The sequence below is a fragment of the Crocodylus porosus genome, unplaced genomic scaffold (genome assembly GCF_001723895.1).
Source record: "Crocodylus porosus isolate Cpor-Errol unplaced genomic scaffold, CroPor_comp1, whole genome shotgun sequence".
Lineage (NCBI taxonomy): Eukaryota > Metazoa > Chordata > Crocodylia > Crocodylidae > Crocodylus > Crocodylus porosus.
In genome coordinates this window covers 73,768,271-73,779,312 of record NW_017728909.1, presented here as the reverse complement: position 1 = coordinate 73,779,312, position 11,042 = coordinate 73,768,271, and the positions used below count along the sequence as shown (strand labels likewise).

The 11,042-nt window shown below is 44.7% G+C and overlaps 1 long non-coding RNA gene across 1 annotated transcript in view; it reads right to left on the bottom strand.

Moving 5' to 3' along the window:
* LOC109308173 overlaps positions 1-5,054 on the bottom strand; it is an 8,721-nt gene extending 3,667 nt beyond the window's left edge. The window contains exons 1-2 of the long non-coding RNA XR_002100515.1: positions 4,513-5,054; positions 3,744-3,913 (exon numbers count right to left, since the gene is read on the bottom strand). This is a non-coding gene — a long non-coding RNA (uncharacterized LOC109308173). The remainder of the gene's footprint in view (positions 1-3,743; positions 3,914-4,512) is intronic.
* Between the last annotated feature and the right edge of the window lie 5,988 nt (positions 5,055-11,042).

Below are 11,042 nucleotides of genomic sequence, written 5' to 3'. Positions count from 1 at the left end.
CGTAGTACAGCCGCGCCCCCGCCCCCGCCCCCGGCGGCTCCAGTGCGCAGCCCGGAGGCGGGTGCCCCTTCCCCGACTAACTAAATAACACACTATACATGCACACACACAGTGTACACACACACTATACACACACGTACATTACACATATGCACACTATGCATACACATACTATACACACATATATACACATAATATACTTACACACACACACACACACACACACACACATATACACACACACACCAGAAATGAAAACCCTGAGGCCACCAGCTCATTTCCTTATCCATGACTTTGGTGACCCTGCAGGTTTGCCCTGGAGCAGTGGTTTTCAGCCTGTGGTCTACAGACCCCTAGGGATCCACAGACTATGTCTAGGGGGTTTCCCAAAAATGACTATGATCAATCAAAAGCATGTGCATACCCATGCTTACAATTCAAAGGGGTCTGCACCTCCATTCAATTTTTTTAGGAGTCCGCAAATGAAAAAAATGCTGAAAACTACTGCCCCAGAGTCTAAATGCTTTTTTGAACAGCAGGAAGCCAGGGTTAAAGTTATGGCTGAACACAGAACTAAATTGTATCTAGCTCATACCTAGGGGGAAAAAATTACTAGGATCTGGATAAAAGTGCCTCCCCACAGGCAGTACCACAATCCTTCAGTGGGCCTCATGCAGAGCAAAGTCCACTTTTCCTTCCTCAGGCAGAGGGGGTAGCTGGGTTGAAAGACCAGTTTCAGTGTGGGCATTCACTATGAGTGGCACTTTCATGGCATGAGCAATTCAGCTGGCAAATGTGCTGTGTCTTTTATATTAACATTTTTTTTCCTTTCCTTAAGTACTGTAAAAAACCCACGGCTTTTGGCTGATACTGAAAAAGCGAAATAGATTCCACTACATTGTTCTTATTTACAATAATACATGACTGTTTAGATGACAGTGGACAAAATAGAAAGATTTAAACCACCCCCTCAAATTAATCAAAGTGCCATGCACCTAATAGAGAGAGGCTGCAAGTTTTGAACATGCCTGATCCCTTGGAAGTATGAATCTACCTTGCTAAACAGACATCACTTGCAGGAGTTCGGATGTAATTCAGGGAAATTTCATTTAGTTTTTTCTGTAATTCTCTTTCCCAGTCCCAGAATGCCAATTCAGATCTGATTTCCGAGAAACCACCAGTGGAAGCCCCTGATGCAATGATTACAAAACACACATTACTGTGGGCCAAGTGACAAACAGATGACGAACTGACACAGAACAACAGACCAAAGTGGGAACATCAGGATGCCAGTGCCGGAAAGGCTTGTTCTTGGAACTCAGAGGCATAGGCAGCACACCAGCATGGCTCTTTCCTATAAACATGTCTGCAGTGGCCTTTTCAGGTAAGCTTTAAAAATTTGTCCTAATAGATAGGTTCATTTTTTTACCTCATAGGACAGTGCATATTCTCAGTGTGATGTCTAGAATGACTGGGTTTTCTGCGGGGAAAAAGCAGGACTAAGGTTCCAGATTTGCCTCCTGTTTTTACCTGTATCACATGAATTTTGGCTGGTTATTATTCATGTGTTGTCATTATTTGACACTGCTTTTTAGTGCCTGGTGCAAGATTTCTTGGGCTTTCAGAGATGCACAGCACCTGCAGTTCTCATGGGTGAATTACCTTTACAGAAAGATGTGCCTAAATAACCAGAGCAGTATCAGAGATTTCATGTTTGGCACTAAATCACTAGTTCTCAAATGATGGTACACTGATTCCAATAATGTTTATTTAAAATGCAGTATCATAATAAAAAAATTCTAACTATGCTGATTAAAATCTCCAGGAAGTATTAGATAGACTACATCTTAAAACCTGAGAAACATTAAGCTGGATAGTACATACTTTTAACCAACATGATGAGTCTGAATGGTGAGATGCTGCAGGTCAAATACATTAGTATTTTATACAAAAATCGTGATTTACCTAGTCCTTTACTAAATTGCATATGCTGAATATGGCATAGAGCATGCAATTTATTGAGATACTTAAATCCATCAATATGCCAGGTTTACAAACAAATCAACAATGCCCTAAAGAAATAACAAATTCCTACTTTGCAGGAATATATTAAGATTTCTTGACTACCATATTATCTCTCCCTTTAATTCCTTTACAGATTTTCATCTAAAGATCTAATCAGGCTTTACTATTAAGTAAGCCTCCCAACCTCCTTGCAAGAGACTTTCATTATTATGATTACATGGATGTGTAAATCAAAAGAGACACAACAGTTCTGTGACATGGTTTACACAAAGCCCATAGCAGAATCTGGAAGAAAAGCCAGGGGTTTCCTAATGCTGTGCATGTAAACAAGCAGTGGGCAAGCTGCCTGAGTAAACAAGACAGATTAATTTGTGTAACTGTTACACATTAATGGTTTTGCACGTTTTGCTTAGGCACTAAACCTAGGCTGTTACAAATACATCATTGTATTGCTCTGAACTGGTAAATGAAGAGTAAAACTTCCACTGATTTTAATATGAGTGGGATTGGGACCCCACTTTGAAATTTCTAGATGTAGTTTACAAGATTCTGTTTCTGATCTACAATTGTTTATGCAAATAGTTTGGAATGAAAAAAACATAGGTTGGCCCCATCTCTTTGCCTGCTGAAGTCAACTGGAGTTTTCCCATTGATCTATTGCTATTTTATTAGTACAGCATCTCAACATATGTGAGTGTCTTACAAGATAACAATAAATAGATATATTCTCTACCCTGAGATATTTAAAATAGGGCCTGGGACAAGATGCAGCATATGAGAAGGGAAAAAAACAGTGGTGGAGAGGGAAAGGGGGAAGGGCTAACATGTATGTCTTGAGATGCAGGCAGAGTGTTTTTGCAAGCTAGAGAGGCATGGAAATAGGGGCTAGACGTAGAAAGGAGTTACTTGGAATGGAGGTGTAAGGTATAAGAAAGGTCTAGGATTTAAGAAGATAAGATACCATGGGGCAGATATAAAATCACCTACTGGCGGTATGACAAGAGAATAGGCAAGCAAAGGTAGAAGAGTCTGCAGTCTGTAGGATATTGGGGGCAGTACTGAAAGGGACAGACCACTAGTGTTGAGATCAAGAAGGTGTGGGAAAGTATTTGGTGGAGAGAGTGTGGGGAAAGAGGGAGGCTTTGAAGATCTGTCCCTATGTTGCTGATGCTTGCAGGCAGCAATGGAGATCACTGGCAGGTCATGCTGGGACACAGGTATGTGAAAGAACAGAATCAATCCCTTAGCACTGAAATTAGCAATGAAACAATGTTGCAGGTGACATTAACAGCTCAGTCAAATCAACTGACTAGGAGTGAATACAATAGAACAAGAAAAAATATTCCACAAAGTTCAGCAGTCATTTTAATTTAATTTGAAATTAAAATATTAGATTCATATACAATTTCTGTAAACCCTCCCAAAAAAGTAAAAAGAAGAAATAAATTAACCTTCTTGCTCTTCTAATTGCTTTTTCCACACACAAAAATATCCTCAAATGATACTCTAACAAAAATGCTGCTGCTTTATAGCTTAATTCCCATCCAACAATGACTCCACCAAGTGATGTACAATGAATTAGTTCTTACATCAGGTTTTCTAATCTTCCACTTTCCCAGAAACTCATGTTTAAGAACTGATATGTCATGATAAGGATGGGAAACAGAGGATTCAGAAATAAATTGACTTTTATGTAATACCAGTCCAAAACTTCTTACCTTTAATAGCACATTTGTTCTAGAAGTAAGGCAGACACCTGTCTTCTGACAACATCCGTATCTATTTTAATGCAAGTAGTCAGTTCTTGGAGGAGAAACTAATGAGATAGATATGCATTTCTCTGATGTTATGCTGTTTATTTATAAAGAATGCACAAAGTCCTGTTTCCCTAGACACAGTAAGAATGAAAGAACAGGAAAAAGATTATTTTTTCTCAGTATGTAAAGCTTCTTTCACACCAAGCTCCTTGCCCAAAAGCGCTTTTTCTCTCTTAGCCTCCCTCATCCTTCAACGCACACACCTTTTTAAGGGTTACACTATCAGTTTTCTGGAGTGGTCAGAACTGTTTTGCTCCGTCTTGCAGCACACAGACTCATAGAAAATGAGGGTTGGAAAGGACCTCCAGAGGTTGTCTAGTCCAACCCCCTGCTCAGAGTGGGACCATCCCCAACTACATCATGCCAGCCAAAGCTCTGTCTAGCTAGGTCTTGAAAAACTCAAAGGATGGAGCTTCCACCACCTCTCCAGGTAATCTTAGAAGCCAATCTAGTTTCCCAGTGAAGAGCTAGCTGGCTTCAGAAGCACGGGAACATTCTAGTCAACATGTGGAAAAGGTCAAGCTTCTTTATTTCAGCTGCAGCCTGAAGGAGATCCAGCAGTACCTGACATCCACCAGTTAGGGACTCAGTGTCATGACAGAAAACTCATCAAATCCAAATGTAATTCAATGAAAGACCACAACAGTCTGTAAATACATTAGTGACATACCTCTTTTACAAAGAATCTGATGAAGTACTTGCTGCTGCCATTAATATCAAGTCAGTTGTCCTCACTCATCTGCCTGCTGCTGGAATAATCATAGGGAAAGGAGACTTCACTTTCTCTGAGGAGTTGAGGCAAGTAGCTCCTGGTATGGAGACTCTGGAGCAGTCTGCAGTAGACACTGTCTTTACTGATGGATGTCCTCTGAGTTTTCTAAGGGCTTTGGCAGACCTCAGGTGGCCCCATCAGTGTATAATACCCAGTTCCAGACTGATAAGTGCTACCTGCTATTTTCATTATTACTTTTGGGAAAGGAAAGGGGAAGGGGAGAGGAAGAGGGAGGGAGGTGTGCATGGCCAAGGATGGTGAAGTCAGGAAGTACGGGTACAACCTGCTTTTGTTTAGGGCAAAAACTGCACCAGAAGCCTGCATAGTGGCTTGTTGTACAGACCTAACCCCATGTCTAACCGAAAAAAAAATATGGCCACAATCTAAACTGTCTGATTTCTGTGATTTTTAATAGGCCAATGTTTTGGTGCTGTAGCAGAACTGTGTACAGAATGCTTATAATTCTTTTCTAAGAAGTTTTTACACTTCAAACATCCAGGGGCATCTCTAGGCCAGTTTTAGGGATATTTTAGCTGCCACAAAATAACAATTAGCTCCTGAAGCATTTAGATCATAGCTTGTTAATGTGTACAGTCAATAGTCTATTCTTGCCTGTGGGGGGAGCAGGGAGTAGATTGTTTTTTAGCAGAAAAACCTCACACCATGTACAATTGCTTCAGAGACCATTTGATTCTTCTTTCATCATGAGTTCTTGAAATTTTGTTGCACTATGAGAAGGGGCTGCGTAAGGGCAAGGAGAAAGTACTGTTACCTTAAGTAGCGTATCAGTGTTAATCCTCATCTGATCCACTTCTGGGAACTGATGACTGCAAATTTTTCATGCAGCAGGAATTCCAGATGATGGGTTAAGCTAGTCAGCAGAGCCAACCAGGCTGGACCCCTTCAGGAACTAACAAGGCCCCTCCATTTATACATGTGTTGTGTGGGCACAAGGCTTTTCAAAAGCTGCTGCATGTACTTTGATGGTGCAGTTTCACTGACTATGCCACAACTTTTTTTCATCTGAGGGCCTCCAAAATGTTTATATCCTTGATGAAATGACCAATCTCATAACTAGACAGGAAACTCTGAGTGGTTAAACAGGATCCTTAGACAAGTCTCCCCTCCTTGCTGTTGATATTCATACTGCTGTCCGTTGGAACACAGAAACTTCATAAAGCAATTTTTAATACACAAGCCAAAAAAAATGAACTTATGATCCCATGTTTTGGTGTTTACTTGACAACATTCCATCTACAGCCCTTTGTATAGCCAATCTTAGAAACAAGGAGGGATGGGGTAGCAAATATGATAAAAGGTTTCAAAATGTAGCTTTGTGCTAGAATTACATTTCTAGCATTTGAAAGAAAGGAATGAATCAAATTTTTCAGCCTTCTACTGCAATCACTTCTGTGTTTGAGGCAGCTCAGAAGACACTGTGTTCCCTGAACTAAAATGTGCTGGCAGGTGGGCAGTTACTTGCTGTATGTGCTGGCTATGTCAGCTTACATGGCATTCCTAATTCCCTTGCCTTCTGCTGAGCAGAATCAGTACTTGCATCCGGATGTTTTTGGAGACAGCATCATGTTCCCATAAGCCTTCCAAATGTGTGTTCAGCCTCAATTTTACAATAGTTCGGAATGTAATTTAATGTTCTGTCTGGCCAGTGTTGTCTGGACATGATTTCATAAGCTGTAGCCAGAGAAGGTAAGTGCATATCTATACCACATTGTTGATCGTGACACTGGGAGAATTGGATCTCAGTAGCTTGTTCAAGTACATGCCTGATCTCCTTTGAATCCTGGTATCAGGCACCTTGCATGTGTCACCAATATTTACATGCAAGAACTCTCTCCTGTGGTCCACCAAACCATGTATGACCAGAGGATAACAGTCTTTGCAATTAACATATTCATTGGCTTCTTTGGGAGTGCAGACTATGGGTACATGTATGCCATCTATAGCCTGATGCATGATAGGAAAGTCTTTCTTTGCAAACCAGCTATTATTTATGACTGAAACCCATGGTCAAACCAGTTTCAGTGTGGCATCTCATTCTTTTGCTTCTACCACCCCTAAGTTGCCTTAGCTATGTCAAAGACCTGTACAAGTCTGGACTAGCCAATTTCTTCATTCCAATAGCAACCTACATTTGTTTGGTATGGGCTTTACTGGCACTATATTGTGATATCGGGGGGATGGGTCAAGCTTTTTGCCCAAGACCAGGAAGGTGTGCTGAATTATCTGGCAGTTCTGGAGCTACACAAGTCATACCATGATCCCACCACTCTACTAGCTTTCCTGTCCCAGAAATACAGCTCTACAGCTGAGACCCAGGTTGGCAAAAACTGCAATGAAAATTCTCATGCCAGGTGCTGGTTGCATACATGCCCTTTATTAATACATTTTCTTAATGAAAAGCTATCATATGTAATAGATTCTGTCTGCCAGCAGCTCGCTCTCCCCTTTCCACCACTGGAGAGGCAGGTAAAGATAGTAAACCTGTGCAAAGCGGCTAGTAGTTGCTTTGGATTCAGCCAATTCAGGGAACAGTGATTTGATTCAGTGATTTGACTCAGTGTCCCAAATCAATTCGGCCAAATCTAATTCAGAAATTTGGTTGTTGCCGAATCGGCCAAATCTCCAAATCCAACAGGCCCCACCCCTGCCCACTCTCCCAGTCCCAGCAATGGCTTCCCTGCCGGGGCTCAGGGTCCTAACACACACAAAAAAAGAGCCCCACACTCACAGGATCCTGCCCAGAAAGGCGGTGGGGAGGGGTGATCCCTGCTGCCCCACACTGTCCCATGTTGCATGGAGGGGCTCTGCCATGACCTGCCAGAGGCCCTGATGGCCACTGCAGCAACCTGTGAGTATGAGACTTTTTTTTTTGTTGAAGTACCGGGATGCTGGGGTTGAGCCATGTGGGGCAGCCATTGACAGGGCTGGGAGAGCGGGTGGTGGTCATGGGGTGCTTAGGGGGGCTGGGGGAGCAGGCCAAAGATGGGGCCTGGCACGGGTCCCACCATGGTCCCCTCCCCTCTCCTCCAGTCCCCATTCTCCCACCCCCTACTTAATGGCATGGACCCCAGGTCCAGATCCCTATGGCAGCAGGCGGGGACTGCTCGAATCTCTGAATCTTGTCCAAATCTCCTCTGAATTGATTCAGAGGCTTTGAATCAATTCAGACCTTTTTATTGGTCTCCCAATTCAATTCAGATTAGGAGATTCAGCCACTGAATCAGGCCAAATCTCCTCCGAATCAAACCAGCAACCAAAGCAAACCAACAACTGAAGAACAGCCCTACAGGATAGGTCTCTGACACAGGTGTATACAACACAGGGGTTTACTTCACCCTAAATTGAAGTGGTGTTTTAAAAAAAACACGGCTTCAATTTAGGGAGAAATAAACCCCCGTATCGTGTACAAATGCCATAGGTTACTATGGTACTCCACAGCAGGGACCTCTGACTTTTAAGGTCTCCATTGGCTGCCCTCATCTGCTAGAAAAGTCATGAGCAATAGATGGAGTCTCTGAGAGTTGAGACAAGAAGTTGTCCAATGTATTTTTTAAAGTCATATAGAAAAAAAGTTGACTTCCTTTTCCAATTCCTTCTGGAATTCCCTTTACATGGGAAATGTTGACATTTTTGTCTTTTATGCCAAATCAGAACAGAGCCAATTTGTAACTTTGGGATTTTTTATGGAAACGGAATTCCAAATTTTAACCAGCCTTATTTATCATAATTAATTCCATTTAGGTTACTGAGATTGTCCAAAAAAAGTGACGAAACATCTGTGTTATATAAGATAACCTACAAAAGGATGCAACCATCATCTCTACTTTCTGTGGCTCAGCCAGCCTCTCTCCAGGTCACAATATTGATAACAGACTTTCTGGTAGTTCTGTTAGCCTGTCATTTTCTGAGTCCATCATTCTGTCCATTCTACCTTACAGACGTGTAACAATGCAGCCAGGTGCCAATGAAGGGCAGCTGCAACACACAGGGGCAGCCATGACTTCCAGCAGCTGTCATACAACCAGCACAACTGCTCAGCTCCAGCAGCAGTGGCTTTTATTATCCCCCTCCTTTCACTCAGCGCCTGGGGTGGCTGCTCCAGTCACCCCTCCCTAGCTATGCTACTGCTACATTGATTAATACTTTAGCTAGTTTGTTATGATGAGATAAATATGTCTGAAGTGCCAGCCAAATGGCTAGTTTATCATGTTGTGGTGATCCACATAGTAGGGAAGCTGTGATAGATTTTCAGGACAGCACCCTTCAAGTTTTGACACGTTGCTGGCATCCAAAGACAGCAACATATCAGTGTTAACCATCATATTTAAAAAACCATTAGATCTAGGGATTCCATTGAACTGTCTGTAGCCTCACAACGAAACAGAAACTGCCATCATTTTAGAAGATCAGCACAGGAGGTCTTGCCCATTTATTTGGGGCAAATTTTAGACTTATTCCCAGGTCTAAAATTTTCTTCAACTGCTCTGTAATAGGAGCCCCTATCCGATTACTCAGAAAAGGGATGCAACATATTTAAGACATCCTATTTTGCATGGGAAAGTAACAGGGAGACCAAAGACACATGAATGCAGTTCCAGAACAGAAAGGAGTCACTCTGGCCTGGATTTTGCAAGAAGCTCTACAGAGATCCAGAAAAGACTAAATAGTTTATGCTTCTGGACTGGGTATTTGTTGCTATTTTGAGTTTGTTTACTGCAAGAGGTGGTGGAAACTCCATGGCTGGAGGTTTTCAAAACCTGGCTAGACAAAGCTTTGGCTGGGATTATGTTGTTGGGGATGGTCCTGCTTTGAGCAGGGGGTTGGACTAGATGACCTCCTGAGGTCCTTTCCAACCCTAACATTTTATGATTCTATTATTCTAAGGCAGGGGTAGGCAATGTTTTTTGGCCTGAGTGCTGAAGAAAACCACAATGTCTACCTTGTAAAGTGCCGGAGTGCCGGCACACCACAAAAAAACCCAAACAAAAACAAAACAAAACAAAACAAAACCCCCACAACAACTGAGGCAGAGGGGGTACATGGCAGGATACCCTGCATATTTAATACAATTGATAAATCATTAATGTTGCTTTTTTCTCCTTTTTTTACAGGAAATACCAGGCTTTCTAAAAATTCAAAACCTGATGACAATAAATAAAACTTCATGAACTGCCTTGTATTTGTGAATTTTTCTTCTTGTTAATAAGCATGTTGTAATGAGGGGGAAGAGGGAGAGAGGAGCAGGGAGCAGCAGGCAGCGGGGGAGTCACGCGGGCAGACTAGCTTGGCCAGGCCCTTGGGAAGGCTGCAGCCGGAGGAGAGCTGGTGTCAGGCGGGGAGCGGGGGCTGCCCCAGGGCTCTGCTACTCGGGCCACAGCGGGGGGCCCAGCAGCACCGGAAGTGGGGTCCAGCCAGCCCACGCTGCTCCGCGGGGATGGGGCACAGACACCCGACCCATGAAGGGACGCTGTGTGGCTGGGGCAGGTCGCCGGGCTCAGGGGGGGCTCCTGCTTGGTCTCTGTGCGTGCCGGGCACATTGCGAGTGGGAGCTGCAGCTGCAGGCTGGTCCCCGGTGCTCAGGGCCGAGCCAGCAGCTCAGCGGCTCTGTGCAGTGCCTGCCCCAGCCCTGGTCCCTTGAGGGGAGCTGCAGGTAGGCAAGGCCGGTACCCGGGCAGGCTGAGGCAGCTGCGGTGGCTGCTCCCAGGCTCCAGGGGGCTCCCGCGGCCAGGCCCTTGCACCGGGGATGGCTCTGCCGTGCTCGATCTGTGCCCAGCGTGGAGGGAGGCCGATTCCGGAGAGGGAAGCCCCCTGAGCCTGGAGTACTGCCCCAGCCAGGCAGCATCCTCACGCACGCAGGGTGGCTGCGGCCCATCCCTGCGGAGCTGCGCGGGCTGGGCAACACCCCACCACAGGTGCCACCGGGCACCGCCGCCTACCACAGCTCGAGCCCGCCAGAGCCCTGGGGCTGCTCCCACTTCCCGCCCAGACCCCGCCTGCCTCAGGGCCTGACCGGGCTGGCTTGCCCACGGCGCCTCCCCCCGCGCTGCCCAGACTTTGCCCCGACTGCCCGGCCCCAGCACTCGGCACCTCAGTGCTGTCCCGGGTGGGACAGGGTGTCAGCCTGCCTGGGCAGCTCCCTGGGGAGCCCGCCTACGTGGTCACGATGCTTCCCCTGCACAAGCACCCATGTCATGGGTGTGTTAGAAATGGAGTATTGTTAGAAATGCACAGCTTGCATCTTGCACCTGATAAGAAAGAAACACTGCCAAGGACTTTTTTCCTTGGCCAGCCTTGCCACAGCTTCTCTTATACTAAACTGCAGACTCTCCCCCAGCTTCTCCCTAGCCGTTCTCATGCAGATTACAGAAGCTGGAATTCAACTGACTGTGTCCTTGAAAGGGGGGGGG